At 47.9% G+C, this 14,663-nt stretch overlaps 1 long non-coding RNA gene across 1 annotated transcript; it reads left to right on the top strand.

The window, feature by feature from the left end:
- Positions 1-6,480: 6,480 nt before the first annotated feature.
- Positions 6,481-10,528, top strand: LOC139082244 (uncharacterized). Its single transcript, XR_011538048.1, has 3 exons — positions 6,481-6,653; positions 7,203-7,394; positions 9,054-10,528. It is a non-coding gene; the product is annotated as an uncharacterized lncRNA (long non-coding RNA).
- The last annotated feature ends 4,135 nt before the right edge of the window (positions 10,529-14,663 follow it).

Consider the following 14,663-nt stretch of genomic DNA (forward strand, 5'->3'; position numbering starts at 1 on the left):
TCCGCTGCGATTTTGTTTCCGGAGACTGGAAGGATCTTGGGTGGAATTTACAGAAAGATAACCAGCACATTTTTACTTCTTTATTAGTAATTCACATGGTTAGGGCTTATAAAAGCCATTTATAAAAACTGATCACTTTGTGTGGATCATAAGCTTTCTTTTCTTATAACATGTCCTTAGATATCACGGAGAAGGAGACCGAGAACCCCAGAATTTCCCTCATGACTGCTCATCACTCATCTAGAAGAGCCAGTTTTCTGGGCTTATCAGAGCTGGTTCCTAGAGGACAATTTGAAGGGGAGAAAAGGTCCCCCACTACCCCAGAATGCTCCCCTAAAATGATTGGCTTGTGGTCTTGCCCCGTCCGTAGCCATTTGTTTGGTTTAAGACGCCAGAAGCCTCGGTTGGAAATGAAAACTCTGATTGTTGCTTGGGAGGGTGACCCACTCAGCAGTAAGAGAATGGGCTTGGGCTCCGACGTGCCTGGCCTCCCATTCCGGCTCTGCCACTCCCTTGCTGTGCGATGTCCGACAATTTACTTTATTCTGCAAAGTCTCAGTTTTCTCCTCTGAAACACAGGATAGCACCTACCTTACGGGGTTGCTGTGAGGATTAGATGAGATAATACGTGGGTCACACTGTCCAGCTGAAATACAACACGATCCACAGGCCTAATTTAAAATTTTCTAGAAGCCACATTAAAAAAGTCAAAAGAAACAGGTGAAATGAATTTTAATAATATATTTCGTTTACCCCAATAGATCCATGGATATTATCAGTTCAACATGTAATGCATATAAAAGTTATTAAGGAGACATTTTACATTCTTTTTTCTCACACTGGGTCTCCCATCTCAGTTCATACTGGCTCCATTTCAAATGCTTGGTGGCCACATGTGGCCAGCAGCTGCCACGTTGGACAGAGCAGGAGTAGACAGGGCCTGGCGTGAAGGGAGTGCTCAGCAACTGCTGCTGTGTGGACTCTTTGCTGCGTCCTCCCCATATGAATTAACCAGCTCCAGCTGGCCAAGCGGCCAGCACACTCCCGATGGAATGGTACTTGTGTCAGTTTCCTATTGCTGTGTAACAAGTTGCCCCAAACTTTGTGGCTTCAAACCGCACCCACTCGTCCTCTCCCAGTTCTGCAGGTCAGAAGTCCATGTGGACTCAACCAGGTCCTCTGCTCGGGCTCTCGCAGACTGCAGCCCAGGTGTCGGCTGGGCTGTCTTCCCATTTGGAGTCTGGACTGGGGAAGACCCTGCCTCCAAGCTCAGGCAGGTTGTTGGCAGAATTGGGGTCCTTTCGGTTGTAGGACCGAGGTTCCCCCTTTCCTTGCTGGATGTTCTCTGGGGACCAGTCTTTGCTCCTGGAGGCCACCCACATTCCTTGTCATGCTTTCCATGTGGCCCCCTCAAACTTTGACTCTGACTTCCCCTTCTGCTACCAGCTGGAGGAAACTCTCTGCTTTTAAAGGGCTCATGTGATTAGATTAGGCTCACCCAGATAATCTCCCTTTTGAGTCACACGAAATCAGCTGATTAGTAACCTTAATTCCTAATCCCTTTTGCTGTGTAACATAATATAATCAGGGCCTGATGTCTCATCACCTTCACAGTCCAGGGATTACAGTGTGAAGTCTTGGGTCTGTCCACTTCGTTGTGATGGCTAGGGGTCCGTGGAAGCATGAGGCTCAGTCGGTGGCAGGCTCTCCTGCCTCCCTGGTCTGGATGTCACAGTGAGGTTGATGGGGCTGTCTGAGGCCACGGCTCTCTGGAGGTGGGGAAGGGAAAGTGCTGGAGGGGGTGAGGGCGTGTGCAGATCCCACACTTCCGTTTGATCCAGTGTGGATTCTGGCGATCGCTCCTGAGAGTTCTCTCTTTTTCTCTGAACTAACCATCTTCCCAAGTGTTTGACCAAGGCCAGCTGGCAACTGGTCCTCCCGCTAAGGATGTACTTCAGGGAGCACGGTGATCTGATGCTAACAATTTTGGTCCTTTTGGGTTTCTGAGGTTGAATGCACTGCTGATTTTAGGCAAGATTATCTCCGATGTTTTGGAGGCAAAAACAGTATTTGTTGAAAGGCTGGTCATCACAATCTTTTTTTTTTTCCCGGTGAGGAGGATTGGATCCCATTGTGGGGAGAGGAGCCCTGACCCACAGCAGGCAGTGCAGACTCGCTCTCGGCACCGCTGGAGTTTAAGTAGACCCTGTGTTGGAGGCCCACCTGGGCCTCTTGAAGAGCCTGGTGTCACTCACCTCTTCCCTGAAATAAATGTGGTACGATGCTTTGGTGCCTTTTACAAGTTGGTTAAATAGAAGATTTGTAACAGAAGTGTTTTGTATTCCTTTGTCCCTCTTAAAAGTCACTGTTCGGGGCTTTCCATTTCCCATAGTCACCTGGCACTGAAGCTGGGCATTGCGTACCAGTCTGATTTCCTGGGAAAGAAGCCTGGTGACACTCCTGTATCTACGGCAGAATGCATAAATGGCCATGAGTGACACATGGCCCTTCCCCTGGCCAGCGGCTGTTCTTAAGGGGTTCTGATACACGGAAGTCACTCAATTAGCAGGATTCCTGGGTGTCTCCTGTTACCAGACAGGGACAAGCACCGAGAAATTCTCCAGTGAGAGCCCTAGAAGTGTCTCCCAGTTCTTCACCTGGGGCCCACGGGGTCCGTGGAGAGAAGTGTACTTCAGTACAGTTATTATTTTTTTCAATCCTATACGTTTCGTTATATGCCTTTTAAAAACATTATACTTGAGTAGGGACCCATTAGGCCTCACTGGATTGCCAAAGGCATCTGTATGGGTTTCCTGTGGCTGCTGTGACAAATTGCCAAAAACTGAGGGGCTTAGAACAACAGAAAATTATTCTCTCATGGTTCTGAGGCCAGAAGTCTGAAATCAAGGTGTCGACAGGCCCCCAAGGAGAATCCGTTCCATGCCTCAGCCCCAGCTTCTGGGGGCTGCCTCACTCCAGCCTCTGCCTCCTCCTTCATCCGTCCTCCTCGTGTGCCTACGTCCTCTCTTCTTCCAAGGACACCCCAAATCCAGGAGGATCTCATCTTGAGATTCTTAACTTACATCTGCAAAGACCCCTTTTCCAAACAAGGTCACATTCCCAGGTCCTGGGGTTAGGACCTGGGCACATCTCTTTGGAGCGGTCACCATTCAACCCACTATGGAGCCCAGAACACAAAAAAGTTTAAGCACCCCCCTGACCAGAGGATTACTGATCTTTCCTGTCAAAATTTCACTTTTCCGTGCCTTTTGCTGCTGTGACTTGCTTGCATTCCTGACTGGCAAATTGAAACTAACGATGCGTTTTTTCCTCTCCTCTTTAAAAGGCTTCTGAACAGGATCAAGTTCCGGCAAGAACCGACAAGTGCATTTATTTTTATTTTTTTACTCTCAAAAATGGTCTAATCAGGAAGCCACTGAAAGGAGAGGACTCACAATGTCTCCCATGTACCTTCCCCAGCATGACCCCTGCTGACTGCCTTTTGGCAGGAGCAGACTGCCACCAGCTTGGGATAATGCTCCTCAGCTTCGGGCTCATCAGTTTCATGTGGTTCGACCCCCACTTTCCTGTGTCCCTGGCCACTTCTCCCGAGATCTGGAAGCCCCCACTGGGTCAGAGCTGCCTGGAGCTTTGCAGTTTACAAGCCACTTTTGCCCACATGACTTCATGCGGCCACGCTGCTTGCTCCCCTCCAGCTCACATGGCCCATTTCTGTGCTCTTCATGTCTCAACTTAAATGTCACCTCCTCAAGGCTGCCTGGCCACCCTTTCTGCCCCGAGGTCCCTTGCATTTTCTCTTCTCTTTTTCCTCCTTTGGCCTTTACGGATGATACCTCCAGAGCGAGGAGACAGGCCATCACAAAGCCTTCGGATGACATAATTTTTAAATTTCCTCCAGTCAAAACCAGAAGAGAGAAGTGGAAAACCTTGGGTGAAAACCATATCATTCAACAACTTCTGGTATGCATAGAGCAACATTTTGGTGATTTTAGTTTGAACGTTCAGTTATAATTTTTCTGAAGTAGCACCATTGCTAAAAATCGCCCGTGATGCTGAGCCTGAAACGCTTCCACTCCCAGACCCACAACCGCTATTTTACGCTTGTTTCTCTTCATTTCTTTTTATCGAGTTAGAATTCACACACCATAAAGTGCACCAATTTAGTGTACGATTCAGTGGGTTTTAGGACGTTCACAAGGTGTACCCAAGTGATGTTTGAGATGCTCGGCTATTTCAGAGGCAAAGAGATTTAATTTTTTTTCCCCAGTGTGGAATTTGTGTAGTGTTTATTAAGGTAGACAGTATTGAAACCACATTTAAAAAAAATTGAGGATATGAAAAGTTAATGTTTTCTGCATAGAGTCCGTTCTGTTTCGGAGAGCTGGCTCCATGTGAGGGATAAGACGGTGGATGAGGTGCTGCCCAGCTGGACGGCCGGAGGAAGCCGTGAGACGGGAAAGCAGAACTGCCTTTCTGGAAACCCCCAGGTTCATGGTCAGGGAGACCAGCCACCCACAAAAAACTTTTCTGAGTGACACAATGCATTCTTTTCTCCTGTCGCCGACCTGAGGTGAAGTTGCCCACAGAGGCTCCCTGCCCACCGTCCTCCTCAGGGGGCCCCCATCTGTGTCCCACCCCGCTCAGGAGCCCGCCCAGCACAGCATGCCAGTTCTGGTGCAGAAGGCCCTTCTCAGCGTGGCTCCCGTCCCCTTCCACCACCACCGTCCCCTGGCATGCCCAACATGCCTGATTACACTTCTCCTTGTATGCACGAGGCAGCACAGGTTCCAAGAAATAAACCAGGCTTTCTACTCTCCCACGGGTCCCTGGCACGATGTTTTCTCCTGCTTGGGTCTTTTCATCTTCTACCAGTAAAAAGCCTTTCTCAGCCTTGGAGGCCTATTTCAAATGCTGCTTCCTCCGCGAAGTCTTTCCTGATTGTTCCAGTTGAGGGTGAACTCAATGCAGGGGGTGAGCCCCACTTCCTTCACATCAGAGAACCCGGGTTTCTCCTTCTCCTCCGTTTCCTGGTTGGTGGACTCTGTGCCTCACTGCGTCTTAGTTTCTGCATGTGTGCAGTGGGGGTGCTGGTACTTAGCTTGTCCACCTGCCAGATTGTCAAGAAGCTCCAGCAAGGAGCCTGTGCGAAAGAGCTTCCCAGCGTTTTATCATGATGTCTGTGCGTACGCATTGGTATCTTTCCCTCTGGATTGCCATCGTGCTGGCCCTGCTCGGGTCCTTCTAACCGCGCATATATTTGCTCTGATTGTAGTGGTTCGAGCACCTGTCCCACCTTCTCTGCTGGCGAGGCCCCAGGCTCCTGACAGAGGGGACAGCTGCTCTTCTCTGCTCCTCCTCCTCATTCAGCACGCACCACATGTGTATGCTTCCTAAACAGTCGGGTTAAAGAGTTGGTCCTGGTTCAAGGAGCAATGCAGAATTCTCTCCTTGTCCTAGATGTGCCCGTCGCAATATTCGTCTCGTCTCTGTGGTTCAGTGTGAGCATGTTGATTCTGACCTGAGTCTCTCTTCTGCCTGGTTCCCATCTCTGGATTCATCCGTCGTCTGATCTCTGCTTTTAGTTTGAGCTATTCTGGCTGCTGGCTCTCACTCCCAGACATGCTCGTACCTGCAAGTTCCGTGCCGTGTGGTTTCTCTGCTGGGGTGCCCTGGCTGCAGGCTTTCTGTACTCGCCAGTTCTGAATCCTGAATTCCTGCCCCCACATCCCCTTGGCAGCCAGGCTTCTGGTTGGGCCGTCTTTCTGGATGCTGCCTCCAGGAGCTTAGCTATCTGTCTCCGTGTTCATCTCCTGTGTGTGTTCACGTGAACATTTCGGGGTAGCAATATATATCAACACTTTTTCTCAAAAGTTGTTAAATTTTGAAGCAGACAGAAAAGAAGAGAACGGCTTAATGAATATCTGCCTCCAGTCTCACGGATCTCAGCGTGATGCGATGCTCACTTGAAACTGTTGTTATTATACGAAACGTAACAGACCCAGCCGAGGCCCTGTCCGATCCTTCTCGCGGCTTGCATTTGACTTCTCCCCCCTCACGGTAACTCCCACCATGAACTCAGAGTAGATCACTCCCCTGCAGGTTTCAGCTTCACTCCTACGCTCGTGCGACTCCGTCACAACACCTAGTCCGGTTGTGCATGTTTTCGGACTTTATATACAGACTTGCTATTGCATGCATTTAGTCTGCAACTTGTGATTTTGATTCAGAATTATTTTTTTAAAGCTTATCATTTGAACTGCAGTATTCTTTGCTTTCGTGTGCCACAGTTTATCCATCCACCTGTATATCTGTGTTGCTTCCACGTTTTCACGGTAACAGACGTGGCCCAAATAAACATTGTTTCTGTATCTCCTTGAGCACACCTGTGGGGATTTCTCCAGGGTCTTCGCCTAGAGGAGGAATTCTTGACTCAGAGATGAGCGTCTTCACCCCCTTTAGACATTCCCAGAGTTTGCCGAGGTCGGGTACCACTTCACGCCATCAGCACGTCTGACGCTGCCCGGTCCTCCACGCCCTTCGCCAGGCTTGGGACTGAGACTGGGAGGCAGACGCCATGAGAATGAACTTCTGCCTCATCATTTTGACTTGCGTTTTCCTCATGACTATTGTAGGTGAGCATCTTTCTGCATGATTATTGGCTTCTTGGATTTTTCTTTTCTATGAATTATCCATTTAGATAAAAATATTTAAAAACAGCTTTATTGAGATATAATTCACATACCATACAATTCACCCATTTAAAGTATACAATTTGGGGCTGGGCCCATGACCAAGTGGTTAAGTTTGTGCTCTCTGCTTCAGCAGCCTAGGATTTGCTGGTTCGGATCCCGTGTGCCACTCATCAAGCCATGCTGGTGGCGTCCCATATAGAAGATCTAGAATGACCTACGACTAGGATATACAACTATGTACTGAGGCTTTGGGGAGATTAAAAAAAAAGGGGAAGATTGGGAAGAGATTTTAGCTCAGGGTCAATCTTCCTCACCAAAAAGCATACTTAAAAAAAGAAGCGTACAATTCAATGGCTTTTAGTATATTCACAGACTTGTGTAACCATCGCCACAATCACTTTTAGAAAACCAATGAGAGAACACCCTTACCCATTTTCCTCCAAACTCCCCAGCCCTAGGTAACCACTAATCTATTTTCTGTCTCTACAGATTTTCCTATTTTGGACGTTTCATATAAATGGAATCATACAACCTGTGGTCCCTTGTGACTGGCGTCTTTCACTGAGTATGATGTTTTCAAGGTCCATCTGTGTGGTAGCGTGTGTCAGCGCTTCATTCTTTTTATGGCTGAATAATATTCCATTGCATGGGTGTGCCACATTTTGTTTATCCATTCATCAGGTAACAGACATTTAGGTTGTTTCTAGTTTTTGGTTATAACGAATAATGTTTCTATGAAGATTTGTGTAAAAGTTTTTGAATGGATATATGTTTTTATTTCTCTTGGATATACACCTAGGAGTGGAATGGCTGGGTCATATGGTAACTCTATATTTCATTTTTATCTTTTGCATACTTTTCTTTCAGTTGTGTGCCCGCTTTTTTTGCTATTTCGTAGGAATTCTTGCAGTTTCTGGATAACAGTCTGTCTATACTCTCTGTTGCAAGTCTCTTCTAGGCTGTGGTCTTGTTTACCTTTCTCTTTTCCGTGGGATAGAAAATTTAAATGTATCATTCATTTCCTGTATGGTTTCTGCTTTTTTGTGTCTTGTCTAAAATATCCCCTCCTACTCTAAGGATATAAGATTATTGCCCTATATGTTTGTCTAAGAATTTTTACATGTTGTCTTTTACAATTAAACATTTAATCCATCTGAATTTGCTGTGTGTTTGTTGTGCCTCACGGAACTCATTTTCCTCTATTTTCCACGTGGAGGGCTGACGTTCCTCCACCATTTACTGACCAGCCCGCCCCTCCCCCATTGCTTTCCGCGGCCTCCTCTCTCATACGTCAAGTCCTCACAGGTATAGTGGGACAGTCTCTGGCCTGATTCTGTTGTTCCATTACTTTCAGCCTGTAATTTGTGTCCCTATCACGTTCTCTTAGTTTCAATACTGGACATCTGGTGGAGTTGTCCTCCACATTATCTTCAAAAAAGTCTCGGGTCTTCTCTATGACATTGTATTTTCCAGTCTATGCACACGTAGGGTCTCTGTTCAGTCATGTTTCTTTTGCAACTGCCGAGACCAGGCCGATGTCTGGCTCGTAGACGGTACCTTCTAGCTGTAATCTCACGTGGCGGATGGGGCCAGGGAGCTCTCTGGATTCTCCCTTCTAAGTCATTAATCCCGTTCATGAGCGCTCTGTCCTCACGACCCAATCACCTCCCAAAGGCCCCACCTCCTAAAGCCGCCACTTTGGGCATTAGGCTTCAACACAGGCATTCTGGGGGGGCACACATGTCCAGACCGTAGCCTCACGCAGGGAGACTTATGTGTTGAAACAGTGAGTAACCCGATCCAAGCAACAAATGAGGACGTAAAAACATGAGAATAGTCTTTAGGGAAAAGACATCTGACATCCACGGCTCGAAAGGGTGACGGTGCCTCTTCTGCGGGGGGAGTTTCCACAGTCGTTAAGCAGCATTGTCTCTCCAGGAGCCTACATCCTGGCGTGAAACAATCAGGTTGTCCATTTACTTAAATCTGAAAAAGAGCCCCTGGAAGTTATTCTACAAAGGGGTAATCCCCAACCCCAGGGGACCTTGAGAGCAGCCCAGAGAACCGGAGCGGAATGAGGAAAGAGAATTTATGCACCTCCAGAGGCTCAGTGGGAACTCACACGACCATCACACCAGCACAACTTTCACACGTGTTCCAGGGGCCGGGCGTGACGCAGGTATGGGTCGCACAGATCTCCGGCTTGACTCTCGAGTGACGATGCGTTTATTTGCATGACTGCATGCCAGGGTGAGAAGGAAGAGCTCAGAGCAAGAAGGCTGTCAGGAAGGAAATGACTAACTTGTAAAGAAATTTCAGCCATTTGTGTCCTCTCCCCAGCGCCTCCCACAAGTTCCTGGTTGGCTCGTCTTTTGGTTTGGAGAACAACTCTTCCTGGAGAAACCAGGCATTTCTTTAGATCCGGAAGAGGCTCGAGGTCCTAACTGGTTCAACTCTTCCACTTCCCAGAAGAGGACACAGAGCTGTGAGCTGCGGCCGCCTGCCCCGGGCTGAGCAAAGCGACATGGAGGAGTGGGAAGAGCTCAGACTCGAAGTCAAGAGGCTTCTGCCTCCTGAGCCTCAGTTTTCCCATCTGTCAAATAGGGACAATGGTCCTTGTCCCATCTCTAGGGGTGTTTGAGAACCAAGCAGGAAGATGTGACAGCAAGCGTTCTGTAAAAGAGAAAGTTAATTGGAGACTGCCGTTGCTGTTGCTGGCCTCACCCGAGCCCACCCGGCCAATTAGCTCTTCCTCTTTGCTTTCTGCGTTGGGTGCTAGAAGGCAGAGCTGGGAATCGAAGGGTCTCTCTTTATGCCGTGGCCTTGGGAAACAGCGCTGCCTTGTGTCCCTTCTTTGCATCCCTCCGTTATAGGTACTCAGGTTGCACGTCACCGTCAAACATGAAATGACAGCGAAAGAAATTATGACCCGGCGTGAATTTCACTGCCTCAGTTCAGAAGCTACTCACTGAAGACCCATTAGGTGACGATGAAGTTGAACTGCCATCACGGAGTCTTGAAATTGGAAGGGACTTGGACATTATGGATTAAGTAGTGCCTGCTCCCGAGGGACACAGGAACGCTCCCCACGGAAGTCTCGCACAGGCGATCAGCACTAGTTCCTTTCCTGCTGGCGGGGAGGGCCAGCTGCCCCCACGGCCCCGCCTCCCCTTTTAGCGAGATGATTAAAGCTCATTAGTAAGTGGATTGGGGTAAACACCGGGCACATTCTGCCCATTGACACACAACCAGCATACACCGCAAGAGTCTGAAACGAAGATTGTTCGTAAATGAAGACTATTACAAAGTCCTGAGTCTTGTCTCTTAGAACCAGCGCAACGATGGAGTTCTAGCTTACCATTTTAAAGGTGTCCTCAAAATGTGTGATTCTATTTAGAGGCAAATCATTATTGTTGTGCTAACTTTTTCCTGTACTTAAGCCATACATTTGTTGGAGATATATTTGCTGCATGTCTGCAAAGGTAACGTGGAGATGCGTATGGGGAAACTTATTCTGGGTTATTTGGCTTCGGTGACTAAACACGAAGACTCTTGGACCCCACCCTAAATGTCCTGAATAAGTGCCTCGAGTTACTTATGCATATTAAGATTCAAAAACACTCATCTACGCTACATGTCAGAATTTATCTTTTTGGTAAACCAGTATCTCCTAGCAATAGCCCCAAACGTCATAGATATTTTTGATCTATGCTTAGCATCCTTATACACTGAAGAGCTGTTCTTTTTCAGGACTGTTTACAACTCTTCCACTAATAATAAATAGGAATAAAATTTACATTTGAAAGGCAAAAAAATTTATGGAATGCTTAATGCAATTCTTTTTCCTTATGTTAAAGTTTTATAGGCTTTGACCCTCCTTGGAGGATGGTTATGACTTAGATACATAGCGCATTGCAGGAACTTAATAAACATCTGATAAATGAATGAACGTGCATTTAAAAGTAATGAATTTTAGGATATAAACAAACATAGAGTTATCTCGGATTTTTATTTGTTACCCTTCTACAGTAAAGAAATAGATTGGGCAATATTTCCTCGTTGTTAGTGCGGTGGAGTCGATTCTGCCCGTGTGTGTGGCCTTGCCCAGTCCTCCTGTGCCATCCCTCACCTGCCAGTGCCACGTCGGACGCCGCTGCTATTCACAGGGTTTTCATGGCCATTTTTTTCAGAAGTGGGTGGCCAGGTCCTTCTTCTTAGTCTGTCTTAGTCTGGAAGCTCTGCTGACACCTGTCCACCATGGGTGACGTGCTGGTGCCTGAAATCCTGGTGCCAGAGCTTTCAGCATCACAGCCACACACAGCCGCGACAGCATGACAACTGACCGACGGGCAGTGTGGTTCCCTGACGGGAAACGAACCTGGACCACAGCGGTTAGAGCACCCAGTCCTAACCATTAGACCACCATGGGGCAAGATTAGCAACTGGTAAATTATATCTCGACCCACCTTGAACAAATAGAGCCATCGAGTCTGTGAAAGAGAAACTACACCTAAGCCAATGGGGTCGAAGTTCACATCTTCAGAGCAGACAGATTTTACCCAGTTTCTGAATATTTCTCTTTCCAAGGCCCTTGAGTCAGCCCCCGTGCACCACCTTGAAGAATTCTCACTTGTACTAGAAGATAACTTCTTATGTAAAAAAATCGACCACTTGTGTGTACGCACATGCGTATCACACACACACACACACACACACACACACGCACCCTGTGTGCTTAACTGCCTGATAAACTGTGGCCCTTCGTTCTGTGTTGAGTAAACTAAGGAGCGAATCTTTTCCTTATCTGCCAGGATGCGGCCAACTTTCACGTCCTGATTGGTTTCCCAGGTGAGTCATACACCTTCCTGCACCTGTGGGCCTGGGCTGCCCACATTGCACGTCATTGGGTCTTAGAGCCTGACCTGGGGAGGGTACGCCAGGAGTCTTTCCTTGAGCCAACATCTTGTCTGTTGCCCTCAACTTGTCAGTTATCAGTTGCCATTGCATTCCCTTTTTTTTTTTGAGGAAGATTAGCCCTGAGCTAACATCTGCCACCAATCCTCCTGTTTTTGCTGAGGAAGACTGGCCCTGAGCTAACATCAGTGCCCATCTTCCTCTACTTTATATGCGAGACACCTACCACAGCATGGCTTGACAAGCAGTGCCACGTCCGCACCCGAGATCCCAGCTGGGGAACCCTGGGCTGCCGAAGGGCAACGTGTGAACCTGACCACTGTGCCACCGGGCTGGCCTGGCCGTGGTATTCATTTTTGTTGTGCAGACCTTACGTCTACAGCAGGATGAATTTTCCACGTGTACACACCTGTGTACTTACCCTCAGAGCAAGACGTCGAACATTCCCGTCCGGGAAGGCTCCCTGCTGACTCCGTCAATTCCTGCTCAACCCTCACCGGCCCCCGACTCCCCCCTACCCCCGCCACCACCAGGTGACCCCTGTTCTGACCTCTCTCACTTTAGCTTTGCCTGGCCCTGAGCTTTGTGTAAGTGAAGTCAGACTCCCAGGTGTCCTTCTCTCGGCGTGACGTCTGTGAGCCGCCTCCTTGCCGCCGAGCGAGGGCGGGTTTGTCCTTTCTCGTTGTGACGTCGTATTTCATTGTACGGAGAGACTGCGGTGGGTTCAACTTGGCCTCCAGCTGATTCATATTTGGGCTGTGTCCACTCCAACATTCGGGGTTGTTAGGAATAAAGCTGCAATTCAGTTTCTTGTGTGTGTGATTGGGGGCTCCATGCACTCATCTCGTTTGGGGGCGGCTTCAGGAGAGGATGCTCCGGGCTCAGGACAGGCGCAGGTTTAACCCGTGTTCTCCAAAGTGCTTGTACCAGTCTGCAGTCCTGCCAGCTGTGTGCGGAGGTTCTAACTATTCCACCTCTTTCCCAGCATTTGCTGTCGTCAGTCTTTTCAGTTTTAGCCATTCTGATGGGTGTGTAGTGATAGCTTATTGTGGTTTTGATTCGCATTTCCATGACTTTTGATTTTGATTGCCTTTTCATATGCTTTTTTGCTCTTTTGCTAGTGCAGCGGCTGTTCCATCTTTTTCTTCTCTCTTTTTTTTTTCCTTCGAGTATCGCAATGTTTATTTATGGACACTTGTCTATAAAATCAGGGCATGAACATGACTTCCTAAGTTAAGCAGATTTAATTTCAATACTCTTACAAGGGGGGCCAATTCAAACCTACCATTTGTTCCGCACCCACAAAAACCACTTCAAGGACATTAATGATCTCTCAAAACCAATCAGCTTTGTGCAAGCAAATCACATTTCTTCTAAAAGCCTGAGAACTTGCCCAGGCTCAAGGATATTAAAACCTGGCATATAAAGATAGCACGAGAGTTAGAAGTATGGGCAATATACTATTGCAGCAACAGCTATCGGTTACAGGTGAGAGTTTTTCTGTAACGATCGAACGGATAATTAAATGTTGCAACAAGTCAGGTATTCCTGAGCAAAGTGCAGGTTGTCCCCACCGCCTTCCCTACCTTAAAAGGCCTGGGATGTCTGGCAGCAAAGAGCCGTGCAATAAACTGCCTCTGCTAGAGACCTCAGGGGGGAATCTTTTTATTAATTATGTTCTGGATATAAGTTCTTTCTTTTTTTTTTTTTAAGGATTGGCACCTGAGCTAACAACTGTTGCCAATCTTCTTTTTTTCCCCCTGTTTTTTCTCCCCCACTCCAAGTACATAGTTGTATATTTTAGCTGTGGGTCCTTCTAGTTGTGGCATGTGGGATGTCACCTCAGCATGGCTTGATGAGCGGTGCCATGTCTGCGTCCACGATCCGAACCAGCGAAACCCTGGGCCGATGAAGTGGAGCGCGCAAACCCAACCACTCGGCCACGGGGCCAGCCCCAAGTCCTTTCTTGAAAATACGTGTTGTGAATATCTTCTTCCAGCCTCAGCTTGCCTTTACACTCTTAATGCTGTCTTATAGTGAACGTAAGTTCTTAATTTTAACGAAGTCCAATTTATCTATCTTTTCTTTTAGGATTAGTGCTTTCTCTGTCCTATAAGAAATCCTCGCCTACCCCCTTATTGTTTTCTTGATGGTTAGACGATTTCTTAGCAAATGTCCTGTTTCGAATGCTGTATTTCTGACCCGGGGCCTGCCCTGAGCGCACACACTCTCTGTTCTTCAAAGCCTTTCTTATCTCTCCAGATCAATGGTCTGCTGACTGATGGGTCTCTTATTACTTCCTGATTCTCAGACCTGTCTATCCAGTTTTCTCTGGTTTGCCCATTCACAGTTGTGGCCTTAGTACCTTTTCTTGCAATTAACTATCATTTTTCTGATTTGGTGCTGGCGTTCTTGGAGGAAAGCAATGTCATTGTGTTGATGTGGTCTTAGGCAGAAAATGCAATTTAGAGTCAATATAACATATTCAAGGGGACCAGTTCCATTAGTGTTGTCATTTATCAGTCTCTTGTGGAAACAGGCAATCAGGAAGAATTTCAAAATTTTGCATGTTTCCTATGCCCAGGGTGGTACTTGGAGGACGCTGGGCTCAAACTCGGGAAGAGGGAAAACCAGAGGAGCACGTTGGGATCTGTGAGGCCGACAGAGCTGTGAGCCAGCAGGCACGACGGTGCAGGCAACGCAGAGAGCAGACAAAACGGAGAACTTTAAAGCCCAAAAGAGGAAAAGAGCTTCCCTTCTCAGTTTTTGGCATCTGATTAGGTTGGCATGCATGCCAAGGCTGGGAAGAGCCCGTTTCCAGGCGGAGCGATCACTCTGGGGGAGCTGCAGCTCGGAGAGGCCCGTCCCTGAGGACCGCATCCCGCCCGCCGTCTTCCCTCCCACCATCCTCCCAATCCCGGTGAGCAGCGGCGCCTCTGTCCTTAAGCACAAGCCCTCAGTCCCAGTGAGGCACGAGAAAACCCAGCTTAGGAAATGACACGGAAACATGCAGGTAGCTAACGGCAGGTCAGTGCA

The sequence above is a fragment of the Equus przewalskii genome, chromosome 3, assembly GCF_037783145.1.
Source record: "Equus przewalskii isolate Varuska chromosome 3, EquPr2, whole genome shotgun sequence".
Taxonomy (NCBI): domain Eukaryota; kingdom Metazoa; phylum Chordata; class Mammalia; order Perissodactyla; family Equidae; genus Equus; species Equus przewalskii.